Source organism: Apium graveolens, chromosome 6, assembly GCF_009905375.1.
Source record: "Apium graveolens cultivar Ventura chromosome 6, ASM990537v1, whole genome shotgun sequence".
Classification (NCBI taxonomy): Eukaryota; Viridiplantae; Streptophyta; class Magnoliopsida; order Apiales; family Apiaceae; genus Apium; species Apium graveolens.
In genome coordinates this window covers 28,274,727-28,285,861 of record NC_133652.1, presented here as the reverse complement: position 1 = coordinate 28,285,861, position 11,135 = coordinate 28,274,727, and positions in this window count along the sequence as shown.

The following is an 11,135-nucleotide window of genomic DNA, read 5'->3' as shown; positions in this document are numbered from 1 at the left end:
GATGTACAATCTCTTAAAGACTACTCAGCTAAGCATCTGGTCTGGATGGAACATCATTTGAGAACTGCTGGATATTCATCCATGTTGAAGACTCAAGCTGCTGACTTGATTCAAGCTTATTGTGAAAAGAATGTTAAAAGGTACAATCAACTCAAGAATAAGCTGAAGTCAGTTGGAGTTCAACCAGTCAGACCTGCAAGCTTCACTTCAGAAAAGGATCGTGTCTTTGACAAGGAATTGCTTCAAGATTTAGAAGAAGGTGAAGTCAGAAGAGAAGATAACTGAAGTCAATTAGCTCAAACTCAATGTAATATGATTAGAGCTTTATGAATCAAGATAGTCTAATGTAGTTATATGTTCAGGCTAGAGGAACATCTATCTTGTATTCACTTGTAAATTTCATTTAGAATCTGGAAAATGTTAAATATAATCCAGAACTTTTCTGCTATTTACTTTACATTACTGTTTATATCTTTTTCTTATTTGTTAGTTGAGTTATCCTCTAGATATTTGTTGTTATTGTCTAACAAGCAAATAGGGGGAGATTGAAAGGCATATGTCATAGCCTACTCGTTTATTCGAGTATTTAACTCAACTCAAATAAGAATGTAATAAGTAAATAGTGGATTAATCATCAGACAGATCTCACAAAGTAACATCTGTCAAAGAATAAAGAAACATTGTTCATCTGCAGACTTGAAGATTCACTGGAAGAAGTTCAAGAATTTGATCATGCCTCAGTGATATAAATCAAGATCGTGGATTTAATCAAGTGACAGAGATCTCGTCAAGGTATCATTTATTACAAGGATTCAATCAGAATATCAAAGTCAAGACATGAAGAAACGTCACCAAAGTTAGTCACTCATGAACCAGACAGTACATCGAGTGTCAGCATTGAAGTGGCGGAATTGATTCATAAGTCTCAGTGACTTTCAGAAGATTGTCAGAAGAATGGATGCTGCTCAGGGTTAGTATTAATTCTCTATTAATTAATTAAGTAATATAATTTAATTAAGAAAATAAATTATATCTGCAAGGATTAATTTATTGATTAATTGAATTAAATTGATTAATTAATTTAGAATTAATATTAAGGATTTACAGAATTTTAATTGGTTAAAATCTGTTTTAATTTTAAAAAGACAACTAATTGTACTAGTATGACAATCGGTATGACAATTGATAGTCATACCGAAAGTCATGCTAATTCAGTTAACTGTCTTGATGGAATTATTATTTAGATTAAAATCACTTATTAATTCAGTAAGACAATTCCATTTGTACTACTATGACAATCGGTATGACAATTGATTGTCATACCGAAAGTCTTGCTAGTTTATTTTAATTGTCTTGCTAGCTCTAAAGATTGTCACACCGAAAGTCTTATTGGACAAAGGATTGTCATACCAGTTCATTAATCTCGGCTGTGTTGATTAAAAGAAGCAGAAGCATCCAATTCATAAACACTCACAAAAAGCAATCTAACAGAACACAATACAAGAACAAAAGATAATAGCAGCAGAAAAACATTACATCTCATCTGCAACATCAAGATCAATTTCTAGATTGTAAAGTTAAATCCAATCAACTAGAAATACTTATCTTGTTCTTGTGTATCTATCTAGCGGATTAAAATCCCTAGAACTTAATCTCAAATCGCATTTAGAATTTGATCTTTTAATTATAAAAATAAAAAAAGTTCATGTCGAATTTATTCTAGATTCCCCCTTCTACAAACAAATTGGGACCTAACACAAAGTGAGATTGGGTATGCTTTGACCCAACCAGAAACAATCTCAGGAACTCAAATGCTGGAGTTATGGAAGAGTGGTGTGTATGATGATGGTGGTGCACATGGGTCCCCAAGTATTATCTTTACAACATGGGAGGATGAGCATGTGGTGACTTTGTCAACTGTTCGACAAGCACTACATTTGCCAGAAAACTGTGTCTACAGTTCAACAGTTGAGGAGCCGACCCTTTAGCAAATGATGGCCAATCTGGGCTATGAAAAGACTTTGGCAAAGCTTGGACAATTAAAGAGACCCCACATAAGGAGGGAGTGGAGTTTCTTCTTTGACTGCATCACCAAGGCCTTTGCAAACAAGTGCTCAAATTTTGATGCAATCCCAATACTAAGTCAGCAAATCGGGTATGCTCTCTTAAATCAAACACATTTTGATTATGCAAGTGCTGTTTTAGGATTCATAGGTGATAGGATGACATAAGATAGAAACACAGTTTATTTTGCTAGATTATGTCAGCTTATATATAGTTTTTGTTGCTCTAATGCACCCCAACTAGCCAGTGAGTTGATTGAACCTTTTAAACTTGCTAAAAGGTCCTTCACTGACTTATTATCTACTGATAATAAGAAGGCTGTACTAAGACCCCTCCGAATACCACAGTCAGTCAAACAGGTCTTAGTAAATTCTGATCCAGCCACTTATGCTGCTATATATCCTGATGTACAACCATCCCAACCTCCATCAGCACCTACAACCAATCAACCACCTACCACTTCTCAACCACAACCAACTCAACCAACCATCTGAACATACTTCCAACCAGCTCAATCCTCACAACAACCATCAGTACCTACCATCAGAACTTCATCCTCCAGGCCTAAAAGAGCAAAATCAGTTCCTAAATCTCCACCAAGGAGAAGAAGGATAATTCTTAGGGATGAATCTGATGATGAAGATGAGCAAGTCCAGGTTCAAGCAGCAGAACCTGTGACAAAAGCAGCTGAAAAGGAAACTTCTCAGAAAGCAACTAAAGCTGAAAATTCTGATATTTTGAAGAGAAAAAGAACTTCAAGTTCTGATGCTACTCAGGTAACTCTTTCTCTATCAAGGAGATTAAAGAAAATGAGGGCAGGAAGGCATATGGCTAAGCCTCCATCTGAGGATACTGAAGAAGCTGAGGAAGGGGATCAGGATCTCTGATCTCAAAGCCAATAGTAATTGAATATTTTCCACCTCTAACTTAGGCTGAAGACACTGTTCAGGATATAGTGATCACACCTCCTGTCTCTCCTCTTCATGACAATGTTACAGTTGAAGATTCAGGATTAAGTCATGAAATTGACATCCATAGGATGCACATTCCAACTGTTCTTTATCTGGAAGCTCCATCAGCCACTCAGCCATCTACAGTTAATTATCCAATCTTATAGCCTGAGATACCATCTACACCTATTCTGAATCAGGAACCTGGAGATCAGAATTTAGATGAAGTTATTCCAGAATCTCCTATAGCCTCACACACTCTTGTGTTATCAGAGGATAACGAGTCTTCTTCAAGTTTTGGAGACAGTATTTCAGTAGATACTCCAGCTCCTACTCTTGGCAAGGAGGCACTTATTGAAAAGTTTGTAGAACAAGCTGCTCCTGTTCATTGGGAAGAAACTCACAGAGGTGTTGAGTGGATCAAGAATTGGAATGAATCTGATTTCATTCTAAGCTCTAAAGTTCTGACAGAGCATATTGCTAAAGCTGATGAGCTGATGACAAATTTTGATTTCAAGACACAACTCAAAGTCACAGCTCTAAGTGTCAAGTCTCTTCAAGGTCAACACTCTACAACTCATGAAAAGGCTGATAAAATTCTGGAAAAAGCTGAAAAGCTGGATATGGAGACCAAGCTTGATAAAAAGAGGTTTATTAGACCTATTTCTAAGAAAGTTGAAGCTATTGAGAAAGTTCAAGAACAGCAACAGGCCCAAATTAATGAGGTCCTGCAGAATCAAGCTTCTCAAAAAGCTCAACTGGATGAAATTCAATCTTCAGTGGAACTTCTTCTCTCTAGCCTACTACCTGATGATGCCAAAAAGGGGGAGAATGTAGTTAAGTCCAAATGCTCACCTACTCAAATACTGAAGAAGAAGGATGACAAAGGTGATGACCAGGGAAACTCTGATAAGAGTAGAGGTCAAGGAAAAGTTCAAGGAAAATCTTCACAGAAAGTATTTATGATGTTAGCAAATCTTCTACACAGAACAAGTCAAGTTCTGATGCTGTGAATGCTAAAAGTCTGATATCAAGTTTTGATAAGCAAAGTCTGATGACAAAGCCTGATGTTCTGATTCAAGGTGGAAGTCAAGACTCTCAGAAGTTTCTGCAAACTCTGAAGCTCATGGGAAAGTAGACTGTTGTCTACTACAAAGATCTTAAAATCCAGACACTTGATGAGGAGATTGCTAGAAGATTATTTTTCAAAGATAATCCTGGAATGGATTTAGAAACTCTCAAGGAGGAGGAAGCTAGATTTAAAGCTGAGATGACAAATCTAAAGTCTAAAGCTTCTGATGCTAAAAAACCTTCAAGGCCTAAGGCAAAAGGCATTGTGATCTAGGAAAAGTCAAATTCTGAGGCTTCAAATCCCATGACAAGACCACAGATTGATCCCAAAGATACAGGAAAAGGAAAAGTTGATGAACCAGCAAAGCCACAGGAGATGAAAATTCCTCAAATCCTGATGAAACTAGTGTGCAAAATGGTTCAAGTTTATGATGATACTGTTGTTGAAGATGTAGATGTTCAAACTCTGAAAAGAAGGAAGATAACTGAAGAATCTAAGACAACCTCTGACAAAGCTCAAGTTGTTCAGAGTGAAAAACAGCAAGCAACAGAAGAAACAACAAATTCTGATCAAATCATCAAGAAATCAACCTCTGACAGTGCCCAAGTTGATTTAGACAAGATGAAAGTTGCTGATATAAAGAAACTCCTATGAAAAAATGTTAAACCATCAGATCCAAAGAAAAGCCAATTGTTATCTGATTTCATGACTGTTGGATTGAAAGCCAGAGAAGCAAGAGACAGAGCTGGACTAGGTTCTGATGAAGCCAAGATCAAGACAGGAGTTGAAGTGCTTACAAGAGATCCATTCTTATTGACTGACAAACCTCTTGAAGAAGTTACACAGAAACACCTTGATAAGGTTATATCTGTTCAAGTGGTACTGGATGCTCATGATAAGCATAATGTCAAAGAAAATCTGATTCTATTTCTTGAAGATGGAAGAACATATCAAATGTCAGAATCAGATGTGCTGGAAAAATCCCTGAAAGAACTTCAATTCTTTCATTATCTTTTAGATATAAAGTCTGAGATTACCAGGAGATGGTCAAATTTCATTATGAATACCATAAGAGATAAAGAAAGAACTGGTTCAAGGGTTACAGAATTCATTCTAGACATAGTTGAAGATGATGGAAGTGAAATTCCAATGAAGAAGGATTCTGCTAAACTTGAAGTCATTCTGAAAGAGAAATGTATGTGCTACAATGAAGACTCTTCTCATCCAAGGGTTATCATACTTGTTGATGGTTTAGAAAGAAACCATATCTCAGTACTAAGGAATGCAATCTATCAGATTGGAAGTCAGAATGAAGAATTGAAGCAAGTCAAAGCTACACTATCTCAAGTCCTGAGGAATAAAGAAGAAAAGCTAATATCAAACTTTGTCAAGAATCACTTTGGATTCAGATTGACTCAGTGAGATTGGTAAAAGCTATAAGGACTGTAAGTTGTAGTTAATTGTCTTATTAAACTCTTATTGCATTTATACTTAAAATGTTTTTGATATCATCAAATATATTAACTTGTATATTTTTCATAATCTACAAGTTGGGGGAGATTGTTAGATATATTTGAGATGTCATGTCTAATATGATTTGTGTTTAGTTTTCAGAACTTAACAACAGGACATATCAGGACTTACTGAAATCAGAACTTACTGAAGTCAGAACTTAATATCAGAACCTAAGGTGTCAGAAGATACATATCAGTACTTAAGTGCGGGAAGACTTTCAGATAAGGAATGAGGCTGATTTACAAGAGAAGATCGGGACTAAAATAAAAGAAGATATGCATGAAGAGTTAGAGGACTAGAAGACTTGTAGAAGATATCTGATTGATATATTTTAGAAGACAGAATTATATTCCATATCAATTAGAATATATCTTGTAACTGTGTACTATAAAAACATAGACTTAGGGTTTACACTATATGTGTTATCATTATCGAGAAACATTATTCATTGTAACCTAGCAGCTCTTAGTGATATTTTTTCATCACTGAGAGAGAACAACGGTTCATATTATAACAGATTTTATTGAATATACTTGATCTTTATTACATACTTGTGTTTAAATCGATTTGATTGTATAAACACTGTATTCAACCCCCTTCTACAGTGTTGTGTGACCTAACATATAAAATTAGATTGCTGGAACCGAGTTGATGTTGGTTTTAAGCCTAAAACCAAATTTCCTCACTTTCCTTCTCTTTGTCCTACTATGATAAGGAAAAAAGGACACGCATCTTTCTCCAATATAAATAACACTACAAGAAAACAGTCAATAGACATTGTAATATCCGGGGCATAGCGTGTAATTATTTTTATTAATAAATGATTATTATGTGATTATTATATGATTATTATATGAATTTTAGTGAATTATCTGATGATTGATAATAATATTTGGATATTTATATATGATAAAATGTGAGTATATTAATTTTATTATATCCAGAATAAAGTACAGGTAATTATGGTATTCTTCGGGTAATTTTTGGAGTGATATATGATTTTATAATGATTTATGAATTTATTAATTATTTTCTGAATAATTACAAAATTATTTTATAAAGACGTAAATCGTCCAACTTCAGTCGTTTTTGCGTTTTTACAACCCGAAACTCTTCATAAAACTCCTTCATAACCTAATCTGATAATTCCGAACATTTTCCGTATTTTAAAATTTTCCGGCACAAGATTTTCGATACGATAATCATTTTGTTAAAGCAACAAAACCAGTATTCTCGAAAGACGGGATAATATTACATTATTTTCATATGAAGTGTTTTATTAGAAGTTCAGTTTGGATAATTATCCACTACGGGTATTAAATCGGATCGTTTTTAATGTTACTTAGCGGCTAAATAACTAATTTATCGATCCAATACGATCCAACACCAACCAATATTCCATAAATATAAATAGCCTATTTGTTATCTTATTTTATTCGTATGATCATAATCAGTCAGTTAAAACTGATAAACAACAGAGAAAACCCTAATTATTCGTTACGTTCTTGAAAATCAAACTCACAGACGAAGGCGTTATCAAACTCCGATTCGGGCGTGCCATATATCAAATCAAAACTCTCAAAAAGTACTTTCTGAATCAAGCAACCATTTTAGTGCAGAAATCAAGGTGATTTTTTTTTTATTTATTTTAATTTGAATTCTTCGATAATTAAAATATAATTTTTTATTCTTGATGTTGTTTGTGTGATTTGATGCTAGAATCATGTAGATCTTTTCTTCCAGGTCATTTTGGTATATTATATATGTGAAATTTGGAGTTCAACAACATGTAGAAATTAAGGTTTAATTTTGTGAATCATAAAATTAGGGTTTATGTTCTTGAATAATTTCAATCGAAATTTGGGGATTTTTGATTGAGGAATTCTGGGTTGAAACGAGTTAGACCGACACATAGATCGTATAGAAATGGAACGATTCATATATTTAAGTGTAATTTTTGACCCCTGGAAGGGCATCGCCGTAAAATGACGTTGGCGGCGACGTTTTTCATTTTCGATCAATATTTCATCTTCTACGTTACTCGTTTGCAAAATATGATTGTACAGATAGATTACTGGCATGATGTTCTACAAATCTGCATATTTTGAGACCGTTCTGGACTCGATGGCAGTTTCCCGATGAGCTTGGAATCGCCGGCAATGGCGGTCGCTAGCGAGCTCGATGGGGACGATGGCAAATTATCATTTAGTCCCCCTGCTTTTACAAAACTTACACTTCAATCCCTGTAGTTTCAAAACTTTATAAATATTAGATTTTTATTTATAAAATTTACAAAAAATGATATCCTGTTATTAATTTTGTTGGATATAATTGAGATGTCATGTCTAATATGTTTCATGTTTAGTTTTCAGATCTTAACTAACAGGAAATATCACTTCTTACTGGAATCAGGACTTACTGGAAGTCAGGACTTAAGGATATCAGGACTTAGATTATCAGAAGATAATATCAGAAGATGGATATCAGAACTTAAGTACCGGAGGACTAACAGTTAAGGAAGGAAGCTAATTTACAGGAAAGAAGATCGAGACTAATACAAAAAGAAGATATCCATGGAAAGAGTTAGAGGACTAGAAGAATTATATAAGATATCTGATTGATATATATTTTAGGAGACATAATTATATTCCATATCAATTAGAATTTATCTTGTAACTGTGTGTCTATATAAACACAGACATAGGTTTACTCTATAAGAGTTACGATCATCGAGAAGATCATACATTGTAACCTAGCAGCTCTCGTGATATTTGTTCATCACCGAGAGAGAACAATTCCATTGTAACAGAGTTTATTATATCGAATACATCTCTTTTCTGTTACTTGTGTTTTAAATCGATTTGATTGTATTCTACACTGTATTCAACCCCTTTCTACAGTGTTGTGTGACCTAACAAGTGGTATCAGAGCCTATCTGTTAACACACATATAGTAAAGATCCAAAACAATCATGTCTGAAGAAGCAGAAAATCCAACCAAGCCCGCCAAAACTGAAGAAACTCCAAAGACTCAAACCCACAGTCGATATGAGACTATCAGGGTTCCCATGCTGAGATCTTCTGAGTATCCCATATGAAAAGTGAAGATGGATATGTTTCTGGAAGCTACAGATCTAGAATACCTTGACAGAATTTATGAAGGACCACATAAGCCAACCAAGCTCTCTGTTGTAGTTGCAGATCAGCCAACAAAGACCATACTAAAAGAGAAAAGTGAATACACAGCTGAAGATATCTCATTTATTTCCAAGGATGCAAAGGTAAGGCATTTGCTGCATCGTGTTATTTATAATGTCATGTCAAATAGGGTAATTCAATGCAAGACTGCAAAGGATATATGGGATGCTTTGGAGACAAGGTGTCAGGGAACTGATGTAATCAAGAAGAACAGGAGGACTATACTCACTCAAGAGTATAAGCACTTTGACTCAAAAAGTGATGAATCATTAACTGACTTATATGACAGATTTGTCAAACTCTTGAATGATCTGTCACTGGTGTACAAGGAATATGACATTGAAGATTCAAATCTAAAATTCCTTTTAGCTCTTCCTGAAAGTTGGAATTTGAAAGCTACTATTATAAGAGATAACTATGCTCTTGATGAAACTACTCTTGATGAAATTTATGGAATGCTCAAGACTTATGAACTTGAGATGGATCAAAGAAGCAAGAGACATGGGAGAAAATAAGGATAGTTGCTATTAATGCTGAGGAGGAATCCCCCAAAGTGGCTATCTCAAAGAAAGGAAAAGGAAAGGTTCTCATCATAAAGTCTGATTCAGAATCATCAAGTTCTGATAATGATGATTCAGAAACTGAAAGTCTACCTGAAGTTGATGCTGATGAAGAGATGATGAAGTTGTGTGCTCTTATGGTGAAGGGTATCACAAAGATAGCCTACAGGAAATTCAGAAGGGGAAAGAAGTTTTCCAGGGTAGGTAGAAGTTCTGATAAGAAGGGCTTTAGAAAATCTGAAGGCAAAGGAGGAAAGTCTGACAGAGGAGATTACTCAAATGTCAAATGCTACAACTGTGGTGAGAAAGACCACATATCTCCTGACTGCAAGAAAGGAAAGAGTGACAAAGGCAAGGCTCTTGTCATAAAGAAGAAAAGCTGAACTATGCCTTAATGGCAAATGCTGATAGCAGTTCTGATGCTGCTGAGTTAAAGGTACCTCAAACAACTTATGCCTTTCATACTGATGATATTACTGAGTTGAGATTATATCTTAAAACCATGTTTATTAGCTATAGAGATCAAACTTTAACATGTGAAAGATTAACTTCTGAAAATCTTGCTTTTAAAAAGAGGAATGATTATTTAGAAAAAGAGTTAGTTATGTTACATCAAACTCAGAAGGATAGAGATGATGCTTTCTATGTTAGAGATTAGGTGCTAAAAATGAATAAATCTCTAAAAACTGAGTTAGAAAAAGAGAGAGAGATTATCAAGACTTGGACTAACTCTGAAAGAGCAACTCAGGATATACTAAGTAGTGGGAACTTGAAAGAGGGCTTAGGTTTTGGAAATGAGAAAAGTGAAAAAGGAACTGAACAAGTTAAGCCAATTATTGTTAAACAGGCTACTAAGCCAAAGGTAAATCCTGTTAAATTTGTAGCTAAATATGTAAAGTCTGATTCTGAAAAAATGAAAGATATTGAGACAGAAGTGATAGCAGAGTCAACTTCTGAAAAATTAGAACAGGTTAACCAACTGAAGTTAACATAGGCTTAATGACAAAGAAGCAGCTTATACATAAGCTAAAAGAGATTACCAGTGTAAACAAGGTAAAGTTAGCTAGGAAAAATAGGAATGGAAAGGAAGGTGTGAATAAAAGCAACAATTATATGCATGTTCCTAATACTCCTAGAAAGAAATGCTATTGTTAGATATATTTGTGATGTCATGTCTAATAATGATTTGTGTTTAATTTTCAGATCTTAACTAACAGGACAAATCAGGACTTAACTGGAAAACAGTACTTATACTGAAGTCAGAACTTAAGATATCAGAACTTAAGTTATCAGAACTTAAGATATCAGAAGATATTTATTAGGAGATAATATCAGGACTTAAGAAGATGTTCAGATAAGGAAGGCGATTGATTGAAGGAAAGAAGATTAAGGCAAACACAAGAAGAGATATGCATGGAGAAGAATTCTACGAAGAATAGAATACTTGGAAGAGAAGATAACTAGTTGATATATTTTAGGATGCAGACTTATGTTCGATATCAATTAGAAGTTTATCTTGTAACTGTGTGTCTATATAAACACAACATAGGGTTTACACTAGAAGTGTTATCTTAATCGAGAATATTATTCATTGTAACCCTAACAGCTCTCATGATATTTGTTCATCACTAAGAGAGAACGGTTCCATTGTTATACTGTTTCATTAATAATATTATTTTGTGTTTCATACTTGTGTTCTTAATTCGATTTAATTGTACTAGACACTGTATTCAACCCCCTTCTATAGTGTGTGTGACCTAACAAGTGGTATCAGAGC